The sequence below is a fragment of the Mustela lutreola genome, chromosome 1 (assembly GCF_030435805.1).
Source record: "Mustela lutreola isolate mMusLut2 chromosome 1, mMusLut2.pri, whole genome shotgun sequence".
NCBI classification, from domain to species: Eukaryota; Metazoa; Chordata; class Mammalia; order Carnivora; family Mustelidae; genus Mustela; species Mustela lutreola.
In genome coordinates, this window is record NC_081290.1 from 149746450 (window position 1) to 149774067 (window position 27618).

Consider the following 27618-nt stretch of genomic DNA (forward strand, 5'->3'; position numbering starts at 1 on the left):
GTTCTCATTTGCAAAATTAATGACACGCAGTGTTTTAAAGGGACAGATTCCTGTCTTAAGGACTGGCTGGCCTAGGTGTTTGCGTTTTCCTACCTACCATTCATAGTTTCTGGCCTCAGATCACTCCATTTGGGCTGCTTGCCCCTTTGTCCTCTTGGAGAAGCCCCCCCGCTTTTTTTTTTTTTTTTTTTCTTGGAAAATGATTATTTCTTTGGGTTTGAAAGTTCTGCCTCTAACTTCCTGCTCTTGTTGGGTGAAGCCATTTACCCAAATTTCTTGATTTTAGGCCATCCTAACTGCCATGGTCATGATATAGGGTAATTACAGTGAGTGGAAATTAGAGTTCTTTCTGGTCAACCCATTTGGGAGGCAGCTTTCTTTGAATGTGACTAAATGTTCCCCTAATGATAGAGAGGGTGTGGGGGGCGGACTGGGGCTCTGGCTGAGGCTGCCTCTCCAGGGAAGGGAATTTTGGGGGGAACCAGGGCAGTAGTTCCAAACCTTGACTGCACACTAGACTCCCCTGGGAAGTTTTCACAAACTTCAGAGATCAGAACCTCTGACTTAACTATTCTAGGTGGCCTGAGCATTAGTTTTTTAAAACTTCCAGGTAATGGCCAGGGTTAAAAGCTATGGATCTAGGGATCTTGTTCCATCAGTTGGTGTTCAGCTGAAACTGAGTATCTGTCAAGGTTTTCTATTTTATTTTATTTATTTTTGTAAGAGAAAGTGAGTGTGAGTGTGGGGAGAGGCAGAAAGAGAAGCAGGTTCCCCAGCGAGCAAGGAGCCCCATGTGGGCTTGGATCCCAGGACCCTGGGATCATGACCTGAGCTGAAGGTAGAAACTTAACAGACTGAGCCACCCAGGTGCCCTCTGTCAAGGTTTTCTGAAACATAGAGATGCCCTCTGCCCTCTGCTCCCTGCTATCTCCTGTCCTCTTTCTGAAGGGGGGTGAGGATTGAACTGTCACGGGCCTGGGGTGTATGGATTCTATAGCCAGGTGGCTTCTAGAAGCTGATCAAACAGGAAGGGCACCTGGGTGGCTTAGTTGGCCAAGCGTCTGTCTTCAGCTCAGGTTATGATCCCAGAGTCCTGGGATCGAATCCCCTATCAGGGTCCTTGCTCAGTGGGGAGCCTGCTTTTCCCTGGGCCTGCTACTCTCTTGTGCCTCCCCTTACCCCCAACAAAAAAAAAAAAAAAAAAAAAAAAAAAAAATTAAAGAAATGGGATGGTACTGAGCTAAGGTCACCAAAAGGGGTCTCCTCCTTCAGTTGCTGTTCTTGGTGTCCTGGGAGGGTGTACTTGGCTAACGCCTTCGTAGGGCACTGGTTAGCACTTGGAGGAAGTGGGGTGGGAGGTGGTGCTGGGGGAGTGCTGAAGTCAGGCTGGAGCTGCGGTGTGTACTGATGTCCCCAGCCCTGTGGGCCACCTGCTGTGCTGGTTTCCCTGAGAAAACCCTACTGTCTTTAGGTTGAATCAGTGGTGTTTATGACCTAATCTCCCTCTAATGATAGGTCAGAACTGGAATCCTTCCTTGTGGGGAGCCTGAGGGAAAAATCAAAAGAGCCTAGTAATAACATAGAATCATAGACTTTTAAGGCAACCATTCAGATTTTCTGTCCCCACCTCTGTCTGCCAGCTGGGTGAAATTGACTGGACCGTGCTTCAGAGGGCGACACAGCAGGCGGGGGCGAGAGAGCTCCACGGGGCCAAAAACCTCCGTTTAGTCCTTTCTAGGACGTGCTGCATGAGTGGGATCATGTGATCCCTTAGTTCTAGATGGTCCGTTCCCACGTCCGTAATGTGCGGACATGTTGGTGGAGTTAAGTGCAAAGTCAGTGAGGTGGTTTGTACCACAACTTGTAAGTGATTAGTGTGACACTTGGCACATGTGTGAATCGATGGATCAGTCTGTCTGCCTATCTAATCTATTACGTGTCTGTCTAATATCTCTGTCTGTCTGTCTGTCTCTTGTGTATCTCCTCTCTCATCTCTGTATGTGATTTGTCATCATCTGTTCTATCTAGTCAATGCATCTAGATAAATCTGTATTATCTGTTTAATCCATTTGCATAATCTAAGGTCTGCCTACCTCTCGATGTGTCAGTGGGTGTGTTGATGAGCTGTTCGTCTCTCCGGCTCCATGGGTGCAGTCACGTGTGAGCTGATTCCAGATGGCTCACCTCTCTTTGCTGCCACTTGGTGAGTTCAAGGCTTGTGTTGTCTTCAAGCCCTTGTAATGGACATTGTGTTCTGATCCTAGCAGGAATAATGACTGTCTCTCTCTCTCTGAAACCCTCTAAAATGGCTTCTCATACAGAAATTTAAAATTTTACTTTTCAATTCCTTTCTCCCCTCCAAATAATCACTGGAAAAATTGGGTCTCAAATTTCTTGAAAACATACGCCGCCCCACAGATGCAAAGCGATGTCACCAGGAAACAGCTCATCGAGTCAATAACTCTTGGCCAGATTTGAATTTTCAGCCAAACAGGAATTCAGACGAGGCCAACTTGATACTTGGTCGTGGCTGTGCTGTTGGATGCGCGGGCCCCTCTGTGTCTCGTGGGGATTCCCTGCAGGCTCAGCAAGGAGGTTTGCGTTCCTTTCCCTGCACAAATTCCTCTTTCCCCTCAGCTCACTGAGCGCACGAGCCCAGCCCGGGGTCACTCCTCTGGCAGCATTGGCGACAAATTCTTCCCCAGGGGGTGTTCTACTGAAGGAGGGCTTTAGTCATAGGGGGCCCAACATGCACAGAGCGTGGTGAGAGAGTCCGGGTAGAATGCTGAGCTCTCTCTTCTCTGGGCAGGCATGGTGAGTCACCTGTATTAGACATCGAATAAAGGGACAGTGTTAGACCCCTCAGAGATGACAGTGCCGGTCTCTCATCCATTATTGGCCAGTTCTGGCAGAGAAAAACAGCTGCTTTCTCTTCGACATGCACATTTCCTGCTGCTCGCACCCAGCTGGGAGTCTTTATTATTTATTGTTTATTTATTTCTTGCCTGGATTCATTAGCTACAAAATCATGGGGGTCAAAAAGCAGACGGAACAAATCCATCGTGAAGGGAAGAAGGCAGTTTAGTTAGCAAATCACGTCCTGAGGGGTTGACAGATATTTTGGGGATACTGAGCCCAAGGGAAGGGGGTTGTGGTATTGGTATTTGGGAGGAAGTGTCATTTTTGCTTTAGAATTTTACATGGAGACCTGCCAGATCGTTGCAGCTCAAGTCCAGTATTGGTGTTGTGTTGTCAGTGCATTTGACAGCGCTGGAGGGGCTTCAGCCCTATGACTGGGACGTGCATTCTTGTGTTTGTCCAGATGAATGCACGTTTGGCAGCAAGACGGGGTGCTCCTGATTGTCACCCCAGTACAACAGGATCAACCAGGATGGTCTCAGGTAAACCCGGATGAACATCACTGTTCCTCCAAGGGGCTTGCATTGACTTCTCTTGTCCTCGTACAAGCTGAGAAACTAAATGACTCAGCCACTGTCTCTGGACCCTGCCCCCCCCCCCCCCCCGCCCGCAGGAATTCTCAGGGTGGAGCAGCATGGCTCTTCTCTTTTGCACTTGAGATGGTTAGAAGAATGTGGGGTAACTGAGAGGGAGCAGGTCATTGGTACCAGGGAACATTGATGCCAGCCCAGCCCTGTGCCTGCCATTTCTACTTCTTACATCAGTCCTGAAGATGGGTGGGCTTCTGCTCATGCCATAAATGAGGAAATGAATGGGAATCTCAGAAAAGCCAGGAGACTTGCATAAAGACACGGAGCTTTCAAGTGTTAGGACTGGGATTCTAATCCAGGCTCGGCGGACAGCCCCTGCAGGTCACAGAATAAAGGGGTGCTATTTGCTTTTTAAGAGATAAAAAGTGTGCTTACGAATGCTGCTCTGTGCCCAGCGTTGGGCCAGGTGCTTCACAGATGCTCTAGATGCAGCCCCCACCAAGGGTTTGCCATCAGGCATTGGGCTAATATCCATCTCCTTGAAACAGAAAGATGTTGGTGTTCAAGCTCTATCACTATTGCTCTTTGATCCAACTTTCATTTATTTACTTAAAAAAATTTTTTTTTTTTTAATTTAGGGGAGCCTGGGTGGCTCAGTCATTAAGTATTTGCCTTCAGCTCAGGTCATGATCCCAGGGTCGTGGGATGGAGCCTCGCATTGGGCTCCCTGCTCATCGGGGAGTCTGCTTCTCCCTCTCCCATTCCCCCTGCTTGTGTTAACAGTTCTTGCTGTCTCTCTCCGCTGCCAAATAAATAAATAAATAAAATCTTTAAAAAATTAATGTATTTGAGAGAGAGAGAGCACACGAGTAAGGGGAGAGGCAGAGGGAGAGGAAGAAGCAATAGTGATGGAGAGGCGTAACTGATGCCATGTGTTCATGAGCTGAACTTAACCGTGCTTCTGGGAGGCCCAGGAGCTCTCTTCTGTGCGGGGCCTGATGGTGCCGTTCCCCGTTACGCAAGCTGCTTCAAAGCTCGTCTTGCCCTTGTCTGAGCCTCATCTTTCCTCATTTCTCTGACTCACTTTGGCATGACCCCTCTCGAGGTTCACCGGGCTCAGCTCTTCACCCGTGTGATTGGGAAACACCTCAGGCAGATGGCATCGTTTGAGGAGGAGCAAGGACAGGGAGGAAAACCCGACCATTTGGGGATTGCTGTTCTGCACGTTGCATTTTCCTTGATGGAGAGGATCCAAGGAGAAGCATGCGGTAGAGTGGAAAGAATTTGAGGCCTGCACTTCTTGACAACTTGTCTTCACAGAGCTGGGGATCAGGAGCCTTGGATTCTGGAAGAGACCCTGCTGTGTGTTCATTTGCTCAGGCAGGTTTGCCCTGCAATCCTGTCTTGGTTTTGTCCATCGTCCGAAGGGCCTGGATCAGACTTTCTTGCCTGATAGGGTTGCAGGGAGCATTCAGTGGGATGATGCATTTGAGGTTATGTGGGGGGTGGGGGTCGGCCCTAAAACCTAGTTTTGTGTTTTGACAGTGAAAATTTTTTATCATGATGCCTGGACCCTAAAGTATTTGTTTTGTAGCGATTGACTTCAACAATCCTGTCCACATTTCGTCATCTATACGCCTCGCCTTCTTTCATCGAGATTAGATCAAAGGGGTCAGCATTTTTTTTTTTTTTTTTGGACATTATGGTAGCACAGCTTCTCCATCACCCAAATTTCTGTTCTTGCTGGAAGCATTTCGCTCTGTTATTGGAGAACCCCCCCGCCCCCGGCCCCAGGAAACATAGTTTCCACCTTTCTTTGGAAAAGGAGGATTTGCTTTGCTGAATTTTATATCCTGCTTAGTGGGAAATTTTAAGATACCTGATCATTCTCTCCCTTGTATTCTACAAAAAGGCCCATTTGTTTAGTTAGGAAAAAGGTGCTTTCATTTTATTTTATTCTTTAAAAGATTTTATGTATTTATTTGACAGAGAGAGGGGCAGCGAGAGAGGGAACACAAACAGGGGGAGTGGGAGAGGGAGAAGCAGACTCCCCCATGAGTAGGGAGCCTGATGCGGGGTTTGATCCCGGGACCCTGGGATTACGATCTGAGCCAAGTGCAGACGCTTAATGACTGAGCCAACCAGGTGCCCGAAAAAGTTACTTTTAAATAATGGCTGGCTGCAAGGACAGGTAAAATTTGAACACCAAAATTTTTGTTCCTGGGGGCTGGATGATGGTGCAACACCTGACTGGGAGCTCCAGGTGAGGCCCGTGTGTGGGACTTAGGGATTGTTTATTGCTTGTTTTTTCATTTTGCCGCAGGGAGACCAAAGACCAGGAGATGGGTGACCTCGGGGATGGGACGGAGACGGATGCTGAGCCCTGTCTCCCATGGGACATATTTCTCTCTGTATTAGCCTGTCTTATGTGCATTTTCAGTTACTACCAGCAGTGAGTGCTGGCAGAAGTTTCCTCTCTCTCTCCTCGCTAAGAGAAACTTTTCCACCGTGGAAAGCTCATCTCTATGAAAAACTTCCTTTCTAGAGACGAACTGGAAAAGGTATCATTCCTCTTTGTTGTAAAACTGGGGTTTTCATTAAATGGCGAGGCCTCTTCGCCTTAGAAAGATGGACTGGAAAAGCTGATAAAAAGGAAATAGATTCTCTTCTTTAGGAGGACAGAAAGTTTTTATTCAACGATATTCCTGCTGCCTTTGGCTGGAGTGAACAGGCATATGACTTTCATGTCTCCGTTCTGAGAGTCAGATGATCCCAAGACCGTGTTCTGCGCAACGTTTGTTTCTATGACATAAAGCCCCAATTTCCATTGTCTCCTTGCCAGGTAAAGGTGGCCTCTAGCCATTAGGTTTTCCATCCATGGGAGTGCCAGAAAATGCCATTTTCCTGATTGTGTTCCCTCTTCATGGATAGACTTGACCCTTGCCTTTTTTCATTCTCTTTGTCCTGAAGGCAGTTTGCATAAAAACATGCCTGTCCGTTCTGCTTGTTCTGAGGAATTTCATCCAGAAGAGATGCTGAGTGACAAGGTCTCATTGGTTCAGGCTTCCTTCCTTCTTGCCTTCATTATTTATATGTCGGTTTGCACGAACTATATCAACTCTCTAAATGTGTGTGTGTGTATATGTGTGTGTGTTTGTGTGTGTGTGTGTGTGTATGTAGTTTATGGGCCATAAAACTTAGTCTTTTCAAGTGTACAATTCAGTGGTTTTCAGGATATTCATAGAATTGTGCAACCAACACTACCATCGGATGTCAGAACATTCTCGCCACCCCCAAAAGAAACTCCATACCAATTACCAGCTCCCCCCAACCCACAGCTTATGCCAGACAATTGGTTCTCTGGTTCTGTGAATTGGGATATTTCGCATAAACAGAATCACATAACATGTGGCCTTTTGTGTCTGGCTTCTTGTGTTTAGCAGAACGTTTTCAAGGTTGTGCCTGTCGTAGTGTGAATCAGCCCTTCATTCTTTTTTTTTTTTCCCCCCATCATTCTTTTTTATGGCTGAGGAATGGTGTGTTGTAGAGATAGACTGTGTTTTGCTTATCCATCGACTGGTTGATGGCATTTGGGTTGTTTCTACTCTGCGGCTGCTGTGAATGATATAATGTTCATTGGTGGACAGAATTTGTGTCTGCACATATGTTTTCATTTGTCTCGGGTCTCTATCCAAGAGAGGGAGTGCTGGGGTTTATGCTAATTCTATCTTTAACTTTCCAAGGACCTGCCAAACTTTGCCAGTGGCACCATTTTCCGTTCCCACTGGCAGTGTAGGAAGCCTCCAATTTCTCCATACCCTTGCCAACACTTGTTATTGTCTGTTGTTTTGATCACAGCCATCTGGGGAGTGGGGGGGTGGGGAGGGGGGGATGGGAGTATGTCATTGTGGTTTGACTCTCAGGTTTTATTTTGAGGCCAGTCTGCTTGTTCGCTGGCTCTTAGTCACACTTACCTTGATCTGTGATGTGAGAGCTTGGTTTTGAGTATGCTTTCCTAGCCCTGCATGCAGGCATCTGATGTGACAAGGACAGGGGTGTTCATCTCTGTGGGACAGAAGACCTGAAATCAGGCCTACTCCAGGAAGCCAGGGTTCACTGTCCTGGTTGGCTGCCATATCTGTCTCTGCCCCCTCTAGACTGGTTCTTGTCTCACCCCATGGCCCAGAGTGAGTCCCATTTTTGCTGCCCTTTGGGACTATCCTTCATTCTGCTTTACAGTGGGGTGGGCAGGTCATTGCCCTGTGCCAGGGAGGGAACTTGGCAGAAGCTCTTTAGCCTGCCAGGGAACTCCTGGCTGAGTACCAGAAATCTCCTGGGCCAGTCCATCATTCCTGCCTCAGATGGGCACCTCCTGCCTGCCCCCACCCAATGCCATAGGTCAGATAATTACCTTCTGCACTGATAGTTACAGAGGCCTTTACACACAGCTGCTCTCTCCTGGTACCCTCCTTTCCACACTGTAAGATGCACAGGGTGGAAAACGTCCTCCTGCTTCCCAGGAGGAAATCGCAGAACAGAGAGGTTAAGTGACTTGCCCAAGGCCACCCAGCTAATACAAGGCCAGATGCAGACTCAGGTCCTGGTCATCTGGTGGCATGTTGCTGGGCCTCTGTCACCAGGCGAGGGGACATCAGGCACGTGAACGTGGTTTCAGGACGTGCGCTGGATTTCAGGTGGCGTCATCATTTGCTTTCTGGGTGTTTCTGGTGTAATGGAGATGAGCACCTGCCGCATCCGAGAACTGATGGTGTTGTGTTGGGCGGCTGAGGCTGCATTCATGTGGGCCGCTGGAGGGTGATAACGAGGATGTGGTCACTTCAACAAAGTTAATTAGCGCTGTGGTTTCCCCTAAGAAAACCCTGTTCATTCATCCGTTCAGCTGATGTTTGTTACGCCACATGGTAGGTACCCGTCTAGGCTTTAGAGCTGCAGCTATGGTCCCTGTTCTCCCGAAATTTGCAGGCTACTGGGGAGACCAACTAAAGCTTACCCTATAACACAGTAATCCCTACACTAAGGTTCAGGGGCAACTGAGAAGAAATCTTTAAAATCTGCCTGAGAGGGTCAGGGGAGACTTCTGCCAAAGCTTGAAGGTGGGTCAGGGTTTCACCCTAGAGTCCTCAGATTGTGGGGTGGACGGCAGGAGTAGGCGTCCAGCCAGACGAGAGGCTTGCATAAATGGATTGAGGCATGTGGGATCTGGTAAATAAGAGTCTGGCATGCTTTAGAATTTACAAGTCAATCAGTATTTTGGGGTATTAAAAAAAAAATGAGAAAGAAGCATTTTGAGCCTAACAGGCATAGAAGAGTCTAGAAGGAAGGGGAGTGGGGAGCGGAGGCTGGTGGGGAAGGGTACACTGTAGAGAGCATCCTGTTGGTTGTCGCCTCTCATCTCCGTGGTCAAAGGAGAGGCCCCGCCACCTGTTTTTTTTTTTTTTTTTCCCCTGCCCCTCTCCAGGTTCTGATCCCTTCGATCCTGGCCTGTCACAGGCAATGTTAAGGCACCCCAGGTTCTAGAGAGTCGGTTCCTGGAGGGCAGAACCAGGGCATTGACAGGAAATCCCCTTTGTGCAAGGACGGCCTTAGACGCAGGGCAGGTCCTGGGGCGGTGTGATGGTGATGGAGGGGCAGGTTCTGGATTTGCGCAGATGGTGTTTGAGTTCTGCCTTCACTGCATACCAGTTGGGCAAGTTCTCCTCATTTGCTATTTCTTCCTTTCCTCCTTTTTAATTAATTTGTTTTGAAATGGCCCGCATGCATACGTAACTGAAAGTTTATTTTTTTGATCAGCATACAGCTCAGTGGCATTGCGTAGGTTCCCGCTGTGGTGCAACTGTCACCACCGCCCATCTCCAGACATTTTTATCTTCCCAGCATGAAACTATATCCCTGTTAAACACTAACTCCATGGTCCCCTTCCCCACAGCCCCCAACAACTGCTATGCTACTTTCTGTCTCTATGAATTTGACTATGAATTGTGGAATCGTATTTGTCATTTTTTGTGACTGGCTTATTGCACTCAGCATAATGTCTTTGAGGTCTGTCCATCTTGGTGCATTTGAAGGTGGGGTGATACTCCATTGTATGGATATGCCATATTTTTCAATCTACTCATCTGCCGACGGGCATCCGTTGGGTTGTTTCCACCTTTGGGCTATTGTGAGCAGATAATCTGTTGCAGTCCTTTTAATCCTTTGGGGATATATACCCAGAAGTGCAGGTGCTGAGTCATACGGCAATTCTTAGCCACATTTCTCTGGTATGTAATATGAGGTTTCAAGGTTACTGTGCATCTTAAATTTGATAGATTACACAAACTGCTGAACATAGACTTGGCACGTGATAAATGTTAATCCCTTCCTTTCCGAAGGACCCCTTCCAAACTCCTGAAAAATGTACCCTCTAAAACAAAAGGACTTTAAATTCTTTTGATGAAAAATACCTCTTCAAAGACACCTGGCTGGCTTAGTTGATAGAGCATGTGAATCTTGATCTTGGGGTTGTGAGTTCGAGCCCCACGTTGGGCATAGAGTTTACTTAAACAATAAATAAATAAAAATTGATGTTCTTTGCTGTTCTCATGCATTAAAAAAAAAAAAAAATACCTCCTCAGGGTAGTGCCTGGTCCCTTCTAAGTGAAGAGAATGGAACATAATAATTTGATGCCTCTGGGTTTTTATTAGGATCTATGTTAAAGCACTGTCCTGCCCTCAGAGAATTGGGCTTTTAACAACTCCCACAAATGGTCTCTAACTGTTGGGAATATTTATCTCCATTTCATCATTTTCCTGCCTCCTCCCTTCCTGTCCCTCTTAATGCTGTTAGCGTATCTGACTAGGGGTGCCACTCTCCTGCATTTAAGCTCATGTTTCAAGTCTCCCTGCTACTTGGAGACCAAATGACCAAGATCCTCACTGTTGTATGATGGTAGAAAGAGACAGGTGCTGAAGGAAATGCTGTAATCACACTTCTCCGAGAGCAGTTTGTTTTGATTGAATAGAAGTTTTTTTTGGCAATTTTATGGAGTTAGGAGTCAGGTGGCCAGATTTGGATAGTGAGGTGTCATTGCATCTTGAAAATTATGCCAGGGAGGAAGTGAAAGCCAGTCACATCTGAAGGCCAAGTGGACAGCTTCCCTCTGGATAGTCTCAGAAGGTGTCTCTCAGGAGGGGAAATGGGCCCAGCTGGGGAAAGGGGAGGTTAATGTATGCGTGAGAGAATGTATCTCCCTCCTCTGGAGAGAGTCAGAGGAAGCACAGAGCTGGGAAATCAGCTGCTGGCTGCCCCCTGGGCTCCGTGGCCACTGTGCTTTGGTACTCTTTCTCTACAGGACCCAAGAAAAGTCTGACATCTGGCCATCTCCATTCTAATCCTCTCCCTGTCAAGTCATATTTTTCTAGGAAATATTAGCATTGTCTTCATTTGGTCTTTTTTATTATCCAGTATCTTATTTGTTTCTCAGAGGCATTTGTTCATTTTGTAAAGTGTGTAGGAGCTGCTCTCTTCTCTTGGCTTTGAACTTTAATTTTGCATCAGGTCTCTGGGCCATGATGCTTGGGCAGGAGTCCTAGTGCTGACCTAGTCATACTTCAGTGTCTGCCTCCCTGCTGAGTAAGAGACCAGAATGCCAATTATTATCTTTGTTACTTACATCATTTCTGGAAGTCCTAGCCAATGTAATAAGACAAGAAAAATAAGCAGGAAAAATATTAGAAAGGAAAACTAAAATGATTGTTATTTGTTAGATGGTCTTAAATATTCAAAAGAACTGATGGAAGAAAATACTGGATTTAAGATGAAAGTTTATTAAGATGACCAGTTTAAAAATATGTATTCAAAATTAACAGCTTTCTCTTATGCCAGAAATAATCAATTGAAAAATATAATTTAAAAATCTTATTCACAATAGCTATGCAAAATAGAAAATAACTGGAAATTTTAAGAATACATTCTTATATTAAGAGAGAGGAATTAATAAAAAAAATACTATGTTAATGAATAGAAAGACCTAATACTATAAAGCAAGTTCTTTAGGGATTAATCTATAAATTCAGTGTGATTCCAAGCAAAACCTCAAAAGTTATTTTTGTTTTTTGACTCTTGACTGAATGATTCTAAGGTTCAGGTGAAAGAATCATCAGACAGAAAAAGCCAAGAAAATATTTTAAAAGAAAATAATGAAATGAGTAGGAAGCCATGTGTAACGGGATATTTAAAAAACCATTAAAAATGTCGTAATTAAAGTGATATGGCATTAGCTCCAGAAGAGACGTCTATATTGATGAGAAGAAGTAGAAAATTGCGTAAGTGGAACTGTGTCTGAGTGTTTAGTGTTTGAAATAAAGGACATTTCAAGCTCATGGTGAAATGATGGTGCATTATGCTGGCATAGTTAGCCATTTGAAAAACAAAGAAAGATAAATTCCTTACCTTATATCCTATATCCAAATACCTTTTAGATGGGTTAAGTTAAATTTAAACAACAAAGTCAAAAGAGAATGAGAAGAAAATACAGATGAAGTGTTGTAATTTAGATATTTGATCAGAGGTAGAATCAGAAAAGACAGAGACACTTGACAACATAGAAATGAAAGACATCGGGGTGCCTCGGTGGCTCAGTCACAGGGCATGTGCCTTCAGCTCAGGTCATGATATCAGGGTCCTGGGATCAAGTCCCATATCAGGCTTCCTGCTCAGCTGGAAGCCTGCTTCTCCCTCTCCCACTCCCCCTGCTTGTGTTCCCTCTCTTGTTGTGTCTCTCTCTGCCAAATAAATAAATAAAATCTTAAAAAAAAAAATAAAGAAATGGAAGACATTGTCAGAGTAAAAGAAATAAAAGGAATACCAAAAGTAGGAAATTAGATTTGCAAAATATGATAAGGGATTGATGCATTTAAAATACGAAATCTTACCACTTCAATAAAAAGATGAGCACTAAGAAAAACTAAAGGATATGAGCTTAGTATACACAAAAGAAGAAATAATTCTACCATTAAACTTATGAAAAAATAGTCAACTGAATGAGTAATACAAATTATACATAAATACAAATTAAAATAACAACGAGCTAAATTTTTATCTCCTAAATGTTCAAATACTGAAAAGAATTGTAATTCCTTGTTAATGTGAAATGGGCACTCTGAAACTGTTGTTAGGTGCTCACATTGTTATGGCCTTTAGAAGGGCAGTAAGACAAGTATCTAACAAGAGCCTTGACAATGTATAAGCAAGAAGGTATTCATACAGTGTGACTCTGAATTACCTATGTGCAACATTTCCCTCTAAGGATGTTCATTGTGACATTGATGATGAGAAAAAATTAAAAACAAGCTAAATGAGCAAAATAGCTGATTGGTTAAGTAAATGATGGCCATTTGTAGGAAAAGGTAGTATGTGGTTATTAAAAACCATCATGGAAAATACATATTAATATGAACATGTTCATAGTATATTGATAGAAGAAAGCAGACCGTGACCAATATGTCCAATTTCATACAATGTTTTTTAAAAAGAACTTTAGTGAAATAGAATTTACATATTGTAAAATTAAGATACCACTTCTGTAAAGAATATATAAGTGAGTGTGTAAGTGGGTAGGAAAAGAGATTAGGTAGAGTACATCAGTATGTATTTTCTTTGGATGATGGACTAACAGAGAATTTTGGGTTTTTCCTAAATTCTCTTGTTTTCCAGGTTTTTAGCATTTAAATACTTTTTCACTTAAAGGAATTTTATAAAAAGAGAAGTTTCCTTGGAACTCTCCTTTTGCATCTGCATATTATCTCTTACCCCTGCCGTTTGTGGGAAGGAAGAGAACATAATGTGAGGAAGTGTTTGAATTTTATGTACAGTGGCAGTGGCTAGTGTTTGTGAACTTTCAACTACCCACAGAGTTGTGAGGTTTAATGAAAGGCTCCCTGCGGGCACCTGGGCGGCTCAGTCACTTGAGCATCTGACTCTTGATTTGGGCTTAAGTCGTGATCTCAGGGTTGTGAGATCCAGCCCTGTGTCCGGCTTCACTCTGTGGAGTTTGCTTGGGATTCTCTCTCTCCCTCTTCCTCTGTCCCTCCCCCACCACCCTGGTCGGGTGTATACATGCATACATGCTCTCTCTTTCTCTCTCTCTCTCTGTCTCTTCTTCTCTTAAAAAAAAAAAAAAAAAAAAAAAAAAAAGACTCCCTGAACAACTGGTTCCCTTATCAGGCTTGAACCTCATTGTCCAGATACATTGGCTGTTATTCAGAGTCTTATTAATCAACTATGGTAAAAAGACCCATTGAACGGTTAGCCCTCAGCCTGAGATGGAGAGCACATGATGATACAATGACCATGGTTCAGGCTCCAGAGATGTTATGCTATGTTTTTGAATTTGGTCCAGGTTCCTTGGAGGAAAACACCCGTCAATTATGTTGGCTCTAGATAGGGCCCAGTCAACATATGACATCACCAGCTCTTCCTTCCCTGCCCAACTTTCTTTGGAGGGGATGCAAGAAGGACAGCTGTGCAACATTGGAATAAAAAGAATAGGTACCAGGCTCCTCACGCTTTTGTTTCTGGGTTGAGCTTCAATCTAAGAGCTGATCTGTTCTTTTCCAGATACAAGGAGACTGTCACAGCAGCTGGAGGATTAGCAGCTCCTTAGCTAATTAGAGTCCTGTGTACATGTCAGTTCTTATTTGACCTAGGTGCTCTTTTTTTTTTTTTGTATTATTTGGTGTGTGTCCATGAAAGATGTCCTGAAATATGGTGGGTGTGAACACCACATCTTTTATTTCACTCTTTTTTTTTTTTTTTAAAAGATTTTATTTATTTATTTGACAGACAGAGATCACAAGTAGGCAGAGAGGCAGGCAGGGAGAGAGAGAGAGAAGAGGAAGCAGGCTCTCCGTGGAGTGGACAGCCCAATGCGGGGCTCGATCCCAGGACCCTGGGATCATGACCTGAGCCGAAGGCAGAGGCTTTAACCCACTGAGCCACCCAGACGCCCCTGCCATATCTTTTATTTCAGACCCTATTTCTGCACAAAGATGGCTGCAATCAGGGTTTGTCTGATGAGCTACTTAAATAGGAATGTAAACACGGCCATGTTTCTTTAATTTGCTTCCTGTTTTTTCCTGTTGTTGACCTTCACCTTGGGTCTTTGGCTGTAGCACTCCACACAGTACTACCCATTATTATGTATGTGAGTATTTGGATTTCTGTTGGGCTCTAATTAAGAAGTCACAGGCCCTCGAATTTATAGTTGGATTCCCTTTCCAACGAGGGACCATCCGGAAGGAAAACGGAGACAAACCCACTCTGCACGTGAAAGCCTTGCAGTAGGACTTTTATTTTTTTCGTGATGTTCCACACAGCCCTGTAATCTCTTATTTTTGGCAAGCCAGCCCTGAATCTGTGGTCCGGTAGCCCCGGGCAACCAAAAGCTGAGACAAACAGAGGAAGTGTCATTACTCACAAGTTTCCGCGGCCACCTCATCTGGGCCTGGCGCTGCCAGCTGCTGCCCCTCTCTGGAGCTGGAGCTCCTCCGCGCAGAGTCGGACCAGGCCCCCGACGCAGACCCTGCACGTTGTTGTGCCCTGATCCCCGAGGGTTCCTGTTGCTTCTTACCTTCCTGCACCCTTTCTGTAATTTGTTTGCAGTCTGGATTTTATTTTATGGCAGACTTTGTGGTGGAAACAGGGAAGTCTCTGTATCCTTAAAGCAACCCAAAGGCCCCAGGAGGTAGAGGGAACTCACCTCCTTCCCCACAGCCCCTGTGACGCTCACACAGGCATGCACACACACACCCATGCGCACACAGATGTGCGCACACACACATGCGCACAGACATACTCTTGCATCATCATGCCGGCATCCAGGATATTGTGTGTTGTAAACAGAGCCCATGGAAGCGGGTGTGCTCAGGAAATCTGCAGACCCTCAAGCAGCGTTTGCTAAGAACTCTGAGGAAGCTCACCTCCAGCGAGGTCCTCTCTTACCCCAAGGGGACCCAGCAAAACTAGATCCTCGATCCCAGCCTGTGGTGCCCGTATCCTTGGAGGTATTTGAAAATATGGATCGTTTCAGTGTTTTAAAAGCTGGCTGGAGACTTAACTGAAGTGATGTCTCCAGGGTAGACCCAGGTTTCTTTGCTTGTGATTGGAATTACAGGGACTCTGTTAATGGCTTGTGTTTTCTGTTCTGATTGGGTCATTTTTCTTGCATTTGACTCATAATAAAATGGGATGAATTTATTCATTCCTAATACGTTCCATTTGATAGGAAGATTGTTTCCATCCTAGTATCCAGGGTTTAGGGAAGGGTTGAGGAGGGAGGTTCCCTGGGAGGTGAAAAGTCTACACTTAATGTTGCTTAAAAGAGGGTCTCTGATTCTTCCTGCGCTAGCATTTACTGTGTTTGGTTTTATCGCCAGTGCCTACTTGCTGCATCAACAGGACAGATTTGTTTTGCTTGTTTTGTCCTTACTCTGTTTTATGCGAAAGACTTAAAGTTCCATGCCTTTCTTGTGGCCTGGGAGCCAGGCGTCCTCCTTTCAGTAAGACCTTTATCCTGTCCCTTCCCATATCCTGTTACTCCTCCTGGGGTTTCTACCTGAGCCTACCCAGCGGAGCCATTCCCCTGCCCCCTGGTCCACCAGCAGCACTGGCGAATACCCTGGCCTCCTAGATTCTCCACCCCCAAGATGCCTTAGGCCCTGGGCCCTTTGTGTGATACCTCTCAGTAAAATGGAACACTTAGGGAAGGCTGACTTCGTGCCAGGAATTGGTTCAAGCAGCCTTTTATCCTCAAGACAATCCCATTTTGCTTTTAAGTTAACAAATGCTTATGTAAGACCTTTTGCGCAAGTAGTGTCCTAAGCCTTTTATAATTGCCATTTCATAACAACCTTGTGAGTGGGTGCCATTAAAATGTCCATTTTACAGGCAAGGAAACTGAGGCCCAGAGAGGGAAAAGGTTGCCAGGGTTATGCAGGTCATGGATGGATGATAGAACTGGGGTGCTAGCTCAGGCAGTCTGACTACGGAGTTCAAGCTTTTAACCCCTCCTAGGAAGAAGCCACTCTTGATGTTCTTACTTTGCAGATGGGGAAACTGAGGCACTTTTTTTTTTTTGTAAGTAGCTTGTCTAAGGTCCTAGAACCTAGTTGGTGGCAGGGCTGGGGATTCAACCCATTTCCTGTGAGTTTTTTTTTTTTTTCCTTTACTTTTTTTTCTCTTTTTTAAAGATTTTATTTATTGGAGAGAGAGACCATGAGCAGGCAGAGGGAGAAGCCTCCCCGCTGAGCAGGGAGCCCGATGTGGGGCTTGATCCCAGGACCCTGTGATCCCGACCTGAGCCTAAGGCAGAGGCTTAACCGACTGAGCCACCCTGGCACCCCTGCCTGTGAGCTTTTTGCACATCGTGTTTCCAGCACGTTCGGCACGGACACTTAGAGCATCAGAGACTGTTTCCACATGACACTATTTCCCGGTTCTCTGGCATTTCCTTCACGAGTGAGAGCCCAGCTTTGCAGATGGTGGTGCTGAGGCCCAGGGGGTCTGAGCAGGGCGTTTGAGAGCCAGCACACTGCAGGGACTGTGAAGCCCGGTAGGGAAGAGTCACTCTCCAGGACATAATGATTCTCCGAGGAATTCCAGGCTCAAAATGCTAGCCTGAAGCTAACTTTGTGGTTCTTCCACCGGTGCATGGATAGGAGATGCCATAAACCTGGCTTTTCTTCAGACTCCAAATGCCTGTCTAATTACAGGAAACAGAACCCTCTCCGGCTGTTAGCCAATGATTTCAACATCTCTTGGAGATATGCTCGATGGATCTGAAGTTTGAAGCTTTGCACTCTAACGAAGTTGGCTGGGATGTTCGCCTTTGGATCTCCTCGCCTTCTCCCCAGGCCATGATTTCATCATCGTGCTTTGGGGATGGCACTTCCTCTTGAGTCTGTCTTCCTGTGAACATACATGGAGCTGAGACAAAGCTCAGCCTCCTTGGGCACCTGGGCCCTCTCCAGCTCACATACTGGTTGCTTGGCAAGGCAGCCTTACTTGGGAGCCGTCTTTGGGCTCCTTCGACAAAGCTGGGAGAGGGGTTGAGGGGCTACCAGAGCTAAGATGGTGGACATGGCCATTTAATCAGGTTCTTGTTAAATAGTCAGTAAGTCCTTTGTACAGCTGGTTGGTCTGGTCTCTCGTGTATTACTCCGTTCCTGATTTGGTCTTGGAAGGTGGCCATGTATCAAACAGAGAAGTCGGCATAGCCCAGTGAAAAGAGCTTTGTTTCTTACCCCCTTAAATAGTAAGCAAGTAAAACGAAAATACCAGCATCGGCTGGGGTGACATCCTGACATCTTGCTGGTGGCAGCCTGAAGGGGTGATGCTTTTGGAATGCAGCATGGTCATCTGTATTAAGAACCCTAGTTCATCCAAGCTCTAGGACCTTCTCCAGAGAAAAGCACCTAGAAGAGGGGAGAGGTATTTGCGTGAATATGGTCCCGAGAATGTTATGTAACACAGGAAAACTGGAAGCAGTGTACAGGGTCAGCAGATGGGGACAGTTTAGAAAGTTACAGGACATTCCTCCCAAAACAGCTTTTAGAAAAAATGGAATTACGAAGACCGTATAAGGTAACATGGTATTAAGGAAAAAGTAAGTGTGCCCTGTCGTTACTCCCATATAAAATAGATGCAAAAGACAGATCTGGAAGATGATTGAGAGAAAGATTCATGGCTACTATGAGGATGGTGGGATTATAGGAGTATTTTCTCATATATATAGATTATAGGTAGTATTTTCTCATATATATGTGTGTATATATATGTATATATGTATATATATACATATATATATATATGAAAGGATTTGTAAAGGTAACAGCGTATAGCGTTTGGCTTCAGACCTAGGGTTAATTCTGGTATTGCTTATCTCATGTATCTTTAGCGACTCTTGGAACTTCCCTGGGACTCCGATTTCCTCATCGGTAAAAAGACAGAACAGTTTCTAAGCATCCTGGATCTGAACCTCATTCTTGCCACCGATTCCTCTTCATGGAGAATCTGCCAGACTGGCTTCGGTCAGTAAGACAGACTCCCGAGCGCTCAGGAGCCTCACTGCGCACCCGCAGTTGAAGGCCTTTGAGCGTCCTTGGTGGTTAAACAGTGCACCTACAATTTATTCTCACCGTTCTTGGTTTGGTGGGACTTTTCCCATGGGCGCTGCGCAGCCCAGGCACATCCTTTCTGAGTGAATCGAGAGCAGACTACCAAGTCCTACCCCAGAGGCTGGTGTTGAAGTGAACCCTTCCTGGGGAAGTGACTTGCTTCTCTCGCTCCCCAAGCCCCCTGGTCGACTTCTGCCGGGCCCTTCCCTGGGAAGACGGCGCCCATGCAGTCTGCAGATGGGCTCCCAGATTCTCCCAGTCTCCCCACGTGTGCCCTTGCCCAGTCAGGGAGAGAAATTCTGCCCATGGTGCGGTTTGTCACTCTGAAAGGATTTACACATTATAAATGGCCCTTCATCGCCACACACAGCTTTCATTAGCCTGGCCTTTGATCTTGCGGGCCATGTGCTCGCTAAGCCCATGTGCAGCCTTTGCCAAGCCTCAGAGAAAAGGGTCTTACGAGGTGCGGACATTTTGACAAGCTTTTTGTCTGACATCCCAAATTGACTGTCACCGGCTCGCCTTGGCCATTTCCTCCTCTGTCCACTCGGTGAAGGTCATTAGCTGCTCACGTAAGTGAACCTGCAGTTGTTTTCGACGGTGGGAGACAGCCCAGGTTTGAAGAGTTGAGGTGAGTGGTATTCCTAGAAACGGCAAGAAGGGTGCGGTTCGGAAAGGCTGTAATGCAAGGGGGGGTTGGACTCCTGCTCTGTGAGTTTGTGTCTCCTTGACTGCGGGCAAGTCTCCCGGCCACGGTTCCTTTGTGACGCCAGCATCAGAAATGTGTCTGCCTCGCTAGTGTAAGCATTCCCGTGGGTTAAAGGCCTGTGCTAGCCCTTTGTGAATCGCTGAAAAGCGGTACCCACGTGAGGCAGATACTCTTGCCATCAGATCAATGCAGACAGTGGTATGAAGTTCCAACATGGGTCCATGGTCCCATTCCTGTTGAGAAGTGCTTCTGGAGGGGTCGATATATTTCTCTATTGGGCGCAGCTCTGCTAATGTCGGTGTTCAGTTGTGAACATGGTGGAAAGCTCAGGTTGTCTTTCTAGGATTGTCTTTAGATTGAGAAATAACGCTGGGTTGGGAAGCTGGGTCTTCTCTGCCCTTCTCCCCACCTCTTTTTTCCCACCTTCAGCCTCCAGCTCTAGCTCCCAAACTCGCAGTCAACTTCCAGCAGCCTGGAAGGAATGGCACTCTCATTCTGGCGGGCGCAGGCCACTAGAAGGGAAATGGGTGGGCAGGAGGCGTGGACTGCAGGGGGGAAGCCCCCACCCCCAGCTTCTAGATGGGCGGCTCCCTTCATGCAGCAGAAGCCAGCCCCAGCAGGTGATCTAGCCTGTGGGGCTCCCCTGCGTCCAGCTGCGGATCCCAGGATTTGCCCAGTCCCCATATCCATCATCTGTCGAATGCTGAGCCCAAGACACACAGCAGAAGACTGCAGGAAGCAGAGGACGGAGGAGGAGGGCGATCAGGAGGGAGGAAAGAGAGGACATGGCCGGGGGCAAGGAGAGCAGAAAAGAGACAAGAGCAAGAAATAAGGGCCCCGTGTAGGCCAGCTAAAGGAAAGGGCCTGCGAATCTGCTGCTCAGCTCTCCGCCGCAGGACCTTCGGAATAAATGACAGACATGTAAGTGGGATTTAATGAAGTCAGACAGAGCTCCTGGGGAGATCAGCATTGAAGACAGTGGGGACCAAAGAGGGGCCAGGGGACAGTTACTCCGAGAAGCAGAGGCAGACATGCGGAGTGCTGTCCGGAAGCTGGGGCGGGCGTGGGCCGCAGGGTGCTGCAGGCAGCCGTGCCAAGGCTGCAGAGCGTGGTGGTGGTCCCCAGGGGAGGAAAGAATCGAGAGTTTGTTGGGGGGGTGTCCGTGCAGTAGAGCCAAGGGTGCAGTGAGCCGACAGTGAGTGACAAAGTGGGACATCCACAGCACTTGGCTCTTTGCAGAGTGTGGTGGGAAGGGCAGGGTGGGGGATGTGCGGGGGCCTGAGGACCGAGCAGAATCCCTTCTTCCTTGGACTCTTGAATGTCTTTTTTTGCTGTTGTTGTTCCCAGACTAGATTTTCAACATTTTAGGGGTATGCTTTGTATCTTCTACCTCTTCGTTTTGCTCCAAAGCTCACTGATCACTAGGTCACTTCGGAGGTTGTTTGCTTGTTTTATAAATACATTTCGCGCTTCAGCTCTTACTCCCTCCAGATTCTGACTTAATGATTCTAGCAGTGATCACTGGATGCGGAGCAATTTCTCCTGGCTCAGCTTGCTTGGTAGGATGGAACTTGTTTAGCTTTTGCTGCAAGATTCCATTAAACAAAGTCTGGCAAAGAGAGAAATAAGGGGATTACCCAGGTGCCTCCAAGGTCGAGCAGTTAGGAGCCCGAGTTAATATTCCTGGACTTGCTACGCTAATTATACAGTTTTCTACTTATTGAATTAATTGAGCTACATGCTGTAGTTATAAAATATAAAGGGATAAGTCTCCATTTCACGTCTCAGTGACCCACCCCGCCCTCCCTCTTTTAAGAGTAGAAGCTCTGGAGTCAGACTTTCTGGGCTCACATTCCACCTCAGCCAGTCAGCAGTGGTAACAGCTATGGCCACGTTACTGACCACTTTCCAGAGTTCTCCCCAGGGCCTTGCTTGGCCGTGGCACTGGGGGTATCAATGTTGCAGGTCTTTTCTATGCATCTCTGCCTTTTAAGTCATACGAGGGGGTTACTTAACCCCCCTGTGCTTAACTTCTCCTCTCCAGCTGAACAGTGGGGACCCACACTGGCGGTAGCCTTAGCAGGCCCAAGTCCGGATGAAATGAGATAATCCACGAAAGACGCATGACATCGCAGCAGATGTAGGAAGTGTTCGATAAGAATAATTGTTACTGTTCCTCCCGTTGTGAAGTGTGTGAATTACACTTCTGTTAAAGGTAGTCACTGCGGTGGGTCCCCTTGCCAGCATTCAGGAGGGCAGGGGTGTAACACCCAGCCGCAGAGAGTCTGTGTGGCAGATGGCCGGAGAAGCTGTGTGCTCTGAGAGCTTTCCTAGGGAATGCTAGGGAGCCTTGGACCGGAGTGTTCAATCACAGAGCCCCATGGCTGGGCCTTTTGGAGGAAGAGGTTCCTCCATGCTCCGTTTCTAGAGTCGGCCAGGGACCTTTCTTGCCAGAGGCATGTGTGACCTTTGGTCTCTCGTCTGCTTATTGAGCACCTTCTGTATGCCAGTCCTCCCTCCCACTTGATGCTCTGGGGGACCCAGGGAAGAGGATGTGCTCCTATCAGAATAGCACTTCATTGTTAACTAATACTGCCTTACCGAGCACTCACAAAGGTGCTATGAGATGTGCGCGTCACTGGTTTGTATAGGAGAAATCAGGCACAAACATTTGAGGTATTTCCAGATCTTCAGAATAATGCTTTGCTGAAGAAGCAGTATATTTACGTAAGGCAAGTAGGTAGCCCATAACCATGTGCTTTGGAGGCACCCAAACTACCTCACAGAGGGGTTTATGTTTGGCAGTTTCCTTATAAAGGAGTGTAACTGTCTCCCTCCTGGTGTTTCTTTTTTTTTCCTTCTTTCTGGTGTTTCTTGAGCACGGCTCTGTAGCTGGCATCCTTCTAAGGAGTTCCCAGGCTAGCTCATTTCCACCTCGCCGGAACCCCGTGGCTTAGGTACTAGTGCTAGCTCCATTTCCTCCCTTACCGCTTCTCCAGGAGCCCCCGATGTCCCGAGGACAGGTGCTTTTTCTTCCCTTCCTGCTTTTTTCCAGAACAAAATCATGTTACTCTAACTGGCAGGTGGGGGGCTCCTGAAGGCTCTTATCTCTCCACGAAAAAAAGCTATTCTCTGCTGAATAGGTCACCCAGCATTTTGCTGAGTAAGTAGGTGGCAGCTCGATGCCCCACAGATGATCCGTCATCTCCCTGATGATTTGCTTTTAATTCAACGCTGCTGATTCTATCTAGGATGGGAACGGGAGAGGCAGATGCACAGATGGCTAAGTGCAGGGACTAGAGAGAGAGGGAGGGAGGATCCTGGAATGGGAGGCAGGAGATGGGCAGTTCTGATAGATTCAGTGCCACGGGGAGTGCGAGGTGGTACATGTACTAAATGGAGCTTCTAGAACTTCTGCCCTCTGTGCATCCACGTGTGAGGCTTCAGAGAGGCTGGGGCCAGTGGGGGACCCAGCAGTTCTGTCTGCCTCTTTCTCCCACTCCACCTGCTTCTCTCCAGGAAACTTTTGGGATGGAGTTCCTGCTCAGCCACTTCAATTCCTGAGCAGGGACCACGATGATGACTTTTTTGGCACCTCTGTGTCTTCAGTTATGCTGGTTCCCTTGAGAGCTGGTCATAGACACCACCTGCTGGCCTTTTAAATACTTGGGGTCTTGGATTGTGTCAAGGAGGGGGTCCTGGTGGAGGACCTCCACTGGGTGGAGGGTCCAAGGATCTCTCACAACTGCCTGTGAAACGGTAGTTACCTCAAAGTTTAAAGTTAAAGACATAGGGGGTGCCTGGGTGGCTCATTGGGTTAAGCCTCTGCCTTCAGCTCAGGTCATGATCTCAGGGTCCTGGGATCGAGTCCTGCATTGGGCTCCTGCTCAGCGGGGAGCCTGCGTCCCCACCCCCTCTCTCTGCCTACTTGTGATCTCTCCTTGTCAAATAAATAAAATCTTTAAAAAAAGAAACAACAACAACAAAGAAAACATGGGGTCTTCTGCATCCTGCAAACTTCAGAGGAGTTCTCTCTTTGAATTTTCAAGGAAGAGCTTATATATTTTGCATTCAGCACCTTGTCAATATCCTCTAAATATAAAAATAGGATACGGGACTCCTGTGTGGCTCAGTTGGTTAAGCAGCTGCCTTCGGCTCAGGTCATGATCCCAGCATCCTAGGATCGAGTCCCACATCGGGCTCCTTGCTCGGCAGGGAACCTGCTTCTCCCTCTGCCTCTGCCTGACTCTTGGCCTACTTGTGATCTTTCTCTTTCTCTCTTTCTCTGACAAATAAACAAATAAAATCTTTAAAAAAAAAATAGGGTACTACAAGCACTCAGGGCAATAAAGAAGAATGGAGGGCTGACGCCTGCGCCAGCGTGGATGGACCTTGAGAACGTGCTGTCGAGCAAAAGAAACCACACCCTGAGGAGTACATGCTCTGTGATTCCGTTTACATGAATGTCCAACTGGGGCAAATCTACAGAGACAGGCTGAATGAGTGGTTGCCTGGGGCTGGAGCAGCAGGCTTAGGAGGGAATGGGGAAGGACGGCAGATGGGTATGGGGTTTCTTTCTTGGGCAGTGTTCCGCAATTAGATTGTGACGATGGTTGCACAATTCTCTGACTCGCCTAAAAACCGTTGACTCGTACAGTTTACATGGGCGAATCGTGTAGTATGTGAATTACGTTTCCATTCAGCTGTTTAAAAAACTGGGGTGTTTTTTTTTTTTTTAAGATTTTATGTATTTATTTGACAGACAGAGATCACAAGTAGGCAGAGAGGCAGGCAGAGAGAGAGGAAGGAAAGCAGGCTCCCTGCTGAGCAGAGAGCCCGATGTGGGACTCGATCCCAGAACCCTGAGATCATGACCTGAGCTGAAGGCAGCGGCTTAACCCACTGAGCCACCCAGGTGCCAAAACCTGGGGGTCTTTTGACAGTTTTAAGAGAAGAAATAACAGTCCTTTGGAAGTAGCTGGCGTCTTCTAGAGGCAGGACCCTGGTTGTGACTCGTCGATTTGGGCCACTGTCCCAGGGCACGTTCTTGGCTCCCTCCTAGACCAGACTCACGGGCCTACCGCCGAAACCGCAGCATGCTGCCGAGGGCTCATCCCAGGGGAATGAAAACTCGGTGTGTGCCAGACATTTTGCCAGGTGCTTTCATACAGGCTTCCCTTAACCTGCAGTAGCCCTCCCAGTCGGTCGTTTCAGGCCCATGTTTTATGCATGAAAAAATGGAGTTCCCAAAGAGTAGACGCAGCCGGGCAGAGCCGCAGCCAGACCCAGCTTGCTGACCCCAGGGTCATTCTCTTCCCTGCATGGCGGACGGCTGGGTTGAGGAGCTTTCTCTCACCTCTTGCGTGAGGGGGAACGTCAGCAGCAAGGCAGGAGCCAGGCTCCTGCAGGGACAGATAGCTGAGGAAAATCACCAGAGGGAAGGCCTGTGAGTTCTGGACAAATCCTCTGCAGGCTTGTGTCTTCAGTGGGGAATCTCTGCTCCCTCCGGAAGCGAGGATGACATTCTGCCCTGTTCCCTGCAGCAGCTTTTCCCCGGAGAGAGCTCCTATGGGAAGAGATCTGTGGGAAAACACGAGGAAGCTTTTTGCGGCCACGTTACTTGAGTGCTGTCAGTTCTTAGCGGAAGCATGTGAATTTCCCTGGAGCCCTCAGCTTTGTCTGTGTCCTGAGTTTGCACCAGTTTGTCACTCTGGGAGCTGTTTTTGGACACGGAGGGAAGCCATCATATCACAGACACAGAGAACCTGATGTGGTTTGCAAATGAAAACACTGCTGGGTCATTTAACGGGACCCTCGGGGTAAAATGGGCAGGAGTGAATTCAGGTGGTAGGAGAAGGAAATGGGAAGAGATCTGCACTCAGGGATGTTCAGACGGGCTCAAGGCACACAGACCTGCTCCAAGAGAGAGGACTACAAATGGGAATTCTCAGCCCAGACCTACAGAATCTGAAACTCTGGGGGTGATGTCCAGGAACCTGTGTTTTCATAAGCTCTCAAGAGAATTCTTAAACACACTCAAGTTTGAGTAGCTTAGTACCAGACGACCGAACATCTACTTGAGGTTGAACAGGAAAATCTGGCCGAGTTCCTGGAAGGGCACCTCTTTCTGTGCTCGGCCTGATCTTGCCGGGAGGAGTGCGCGCTGGACGGGAGCATTCATTCATTCATCAGAGACGTTCATCGAGCACTTCCTCTATCCAGGCACTCAGTCCCGGCACAGAGGGAGTTTACATCCTAGTGGGGGGGGGAGTCAGATAGCAAACCACGGTAGGGGGGACAGGGGCAGAAATGAGTGCTGATGGGGATGCGATCCTGGGATAGTGATGACGAGGCAAAGATGCCCTAGTAAGAGCCAGGGGACTGGGTTTCCGGAGCGAGAACTGCTTGCTGGTGCAAAGGCCCAGAGGTGGGAGGGGTCAGGCAGGTCAAGGAATGAAAACAGCTGGGGGCTGATGGTAGTGAGCAGGGCTCGGGGCAGAGAGTACCAGGGTGAGATGAGACCCAGTCCACGGGACGAGTAGAGGGGATTTGAATCTGGATTCTCAAGGTGGTGGACTGCTACCGAAAGACTCATCGGCAGAGTGACAGGATCTGGGGAAAGACTTAAGAAGACCCATCTGGCAGCTTACGCAGAGTGCTGTGGTGGGACGGGCAATGAAGCCGGCAAATGACTAGGGAGATTCTGTGATGGCCACAAAGTCATATTTTCTCCTCCTCCTCCTCCTCCTTCTCTTCCCCCCACTCCCCCTTTCCTCTTCTGGCATTGTGGGGGGGGTGGGGCACAGTTTAAGAAAATTGGAACTGTTTTGTCAGGGTTTCTATGTTAGCATTGTACAGATGGAACCGACTCGCATTCCCAGTGCACGTCCTCATTGCTTTCATTAGATAATTCTGTATGTGATACAGAATTATGGGTCCAGCGGTGCGTGGACCCATTTAATTACATACACTATTGCTTATTAAGAAAGCATTTCATCAAAAGAAGATTCAGCTTAGAGGCCCACATTTTTGAGACCTATAAAACCAAGCTCAGTGGATTACCGTTCAGCAGCATCTGCAAGATTTGATCCGTTTCAGAAATTCGAGCTCACTAGCATTGCCGGGCTGGCATTTTTTTTTAGTGGAGAACTGCTTCCCTGGGTGTAGACAATCTAATATTTTATTTAGAAGAATGATTCATTGCTTTTGGTGTGTGGAGTCCTGGGTTTTATATTCTTTGTTGTGTAAATTTGCTTCGACCTTGGACCAGCCTTTTTGCTTTATATTTTAGTGTCTTTGTGTAGAAGATGGGGAGTAGTTGTTCTGGTAAACCGCTTATCATCAGGGTAACCGGGTATGAGCTCTCTGAGATTTAGAGATACGGTACCTCTGCAAAGACCTTGTGGCAGAAGGGAGCAGGAACTGAAAGGTAGCCCCTGTGGTTGGAGAACAGAGTGCAAGGTAGAGATAATCCAGAGTGATGTTGCAGATATAGGCAAGAGCCAAGCTGGGCAGAATCTTGCGGCCCTTGCTGGGGACTCGATTCCCTATCTTAAGAGCAAGGGGAGGCTGTTGGAGGATTTAAATAAGTGAGTGACAGAAAATCAATAGATAACGCTGTTTCATCCAGTCCTCCTAAGAAATGTGTGTGGCAGTTCATATCCCCATTTGAAACAATCCAGAAACTTAGGGTGCTGGAGATTAAGCCACTTCTCCAAGAGCACATACTGGTAGGTGTTGGAGCCAGAGATCAACTCAGGTCAGCTGGAGTCCGAAGTCCCCTGTCCTCCCATCTCCGCCTAACTCAATACCAATATAACAATAACCACCATTTTAAAAGATGCTTTGAGTTCTTAAGACGAAAGATCTCCCTTAAATTACAAAGTGGTATTATGCGGCAGAAATATGAGCGGCGTAGAGAGATTGGATATGCCGGGAACCTTTAAAAGCCCCAGTCTGCATGGCTGTGGTCCAGCATCTTCAAGTTCCTTGCCGTCTGGTGGGGACGTCTCACTGGCAGCTATCTCACACGAAAAGGGCTGGCAGCTCTGGCCGGCCATTTGACACTGCCATTGTCCATAAGGACTCATTGTCTGTGAAATGTGTCCGAGGTACGTGTTTTCAGGTCCTTTGAACTGGGTGATCAGATCTGGGCAGTGCCTGCGTGGTTTCACCAGGGTAATCACTCACACCGTGCCAAGTTTCTGCTTTCTTCCTCTGGGGGAGTCTGCTGTTTTCAGGTTATTCTTATAAGCTGGTTATAGAGATCACCATCTCCATTTTGAA

At 47.1% G+C, this 27618-nt stretch overlaps 1 protein-coding gene across 2 annotated transcripts in view; it reads left to right on the forward strand.

Moving 5' to 3' along the window:
- DPYSL2 (dihydropyrimidinase like 2) overlaps positions 1–27618 on the forward strand; it is a 128298-nt gene that overhangs the window by 70089 nt on the left and 30591 nt on the right. The window lies entirely within an intron of this gene.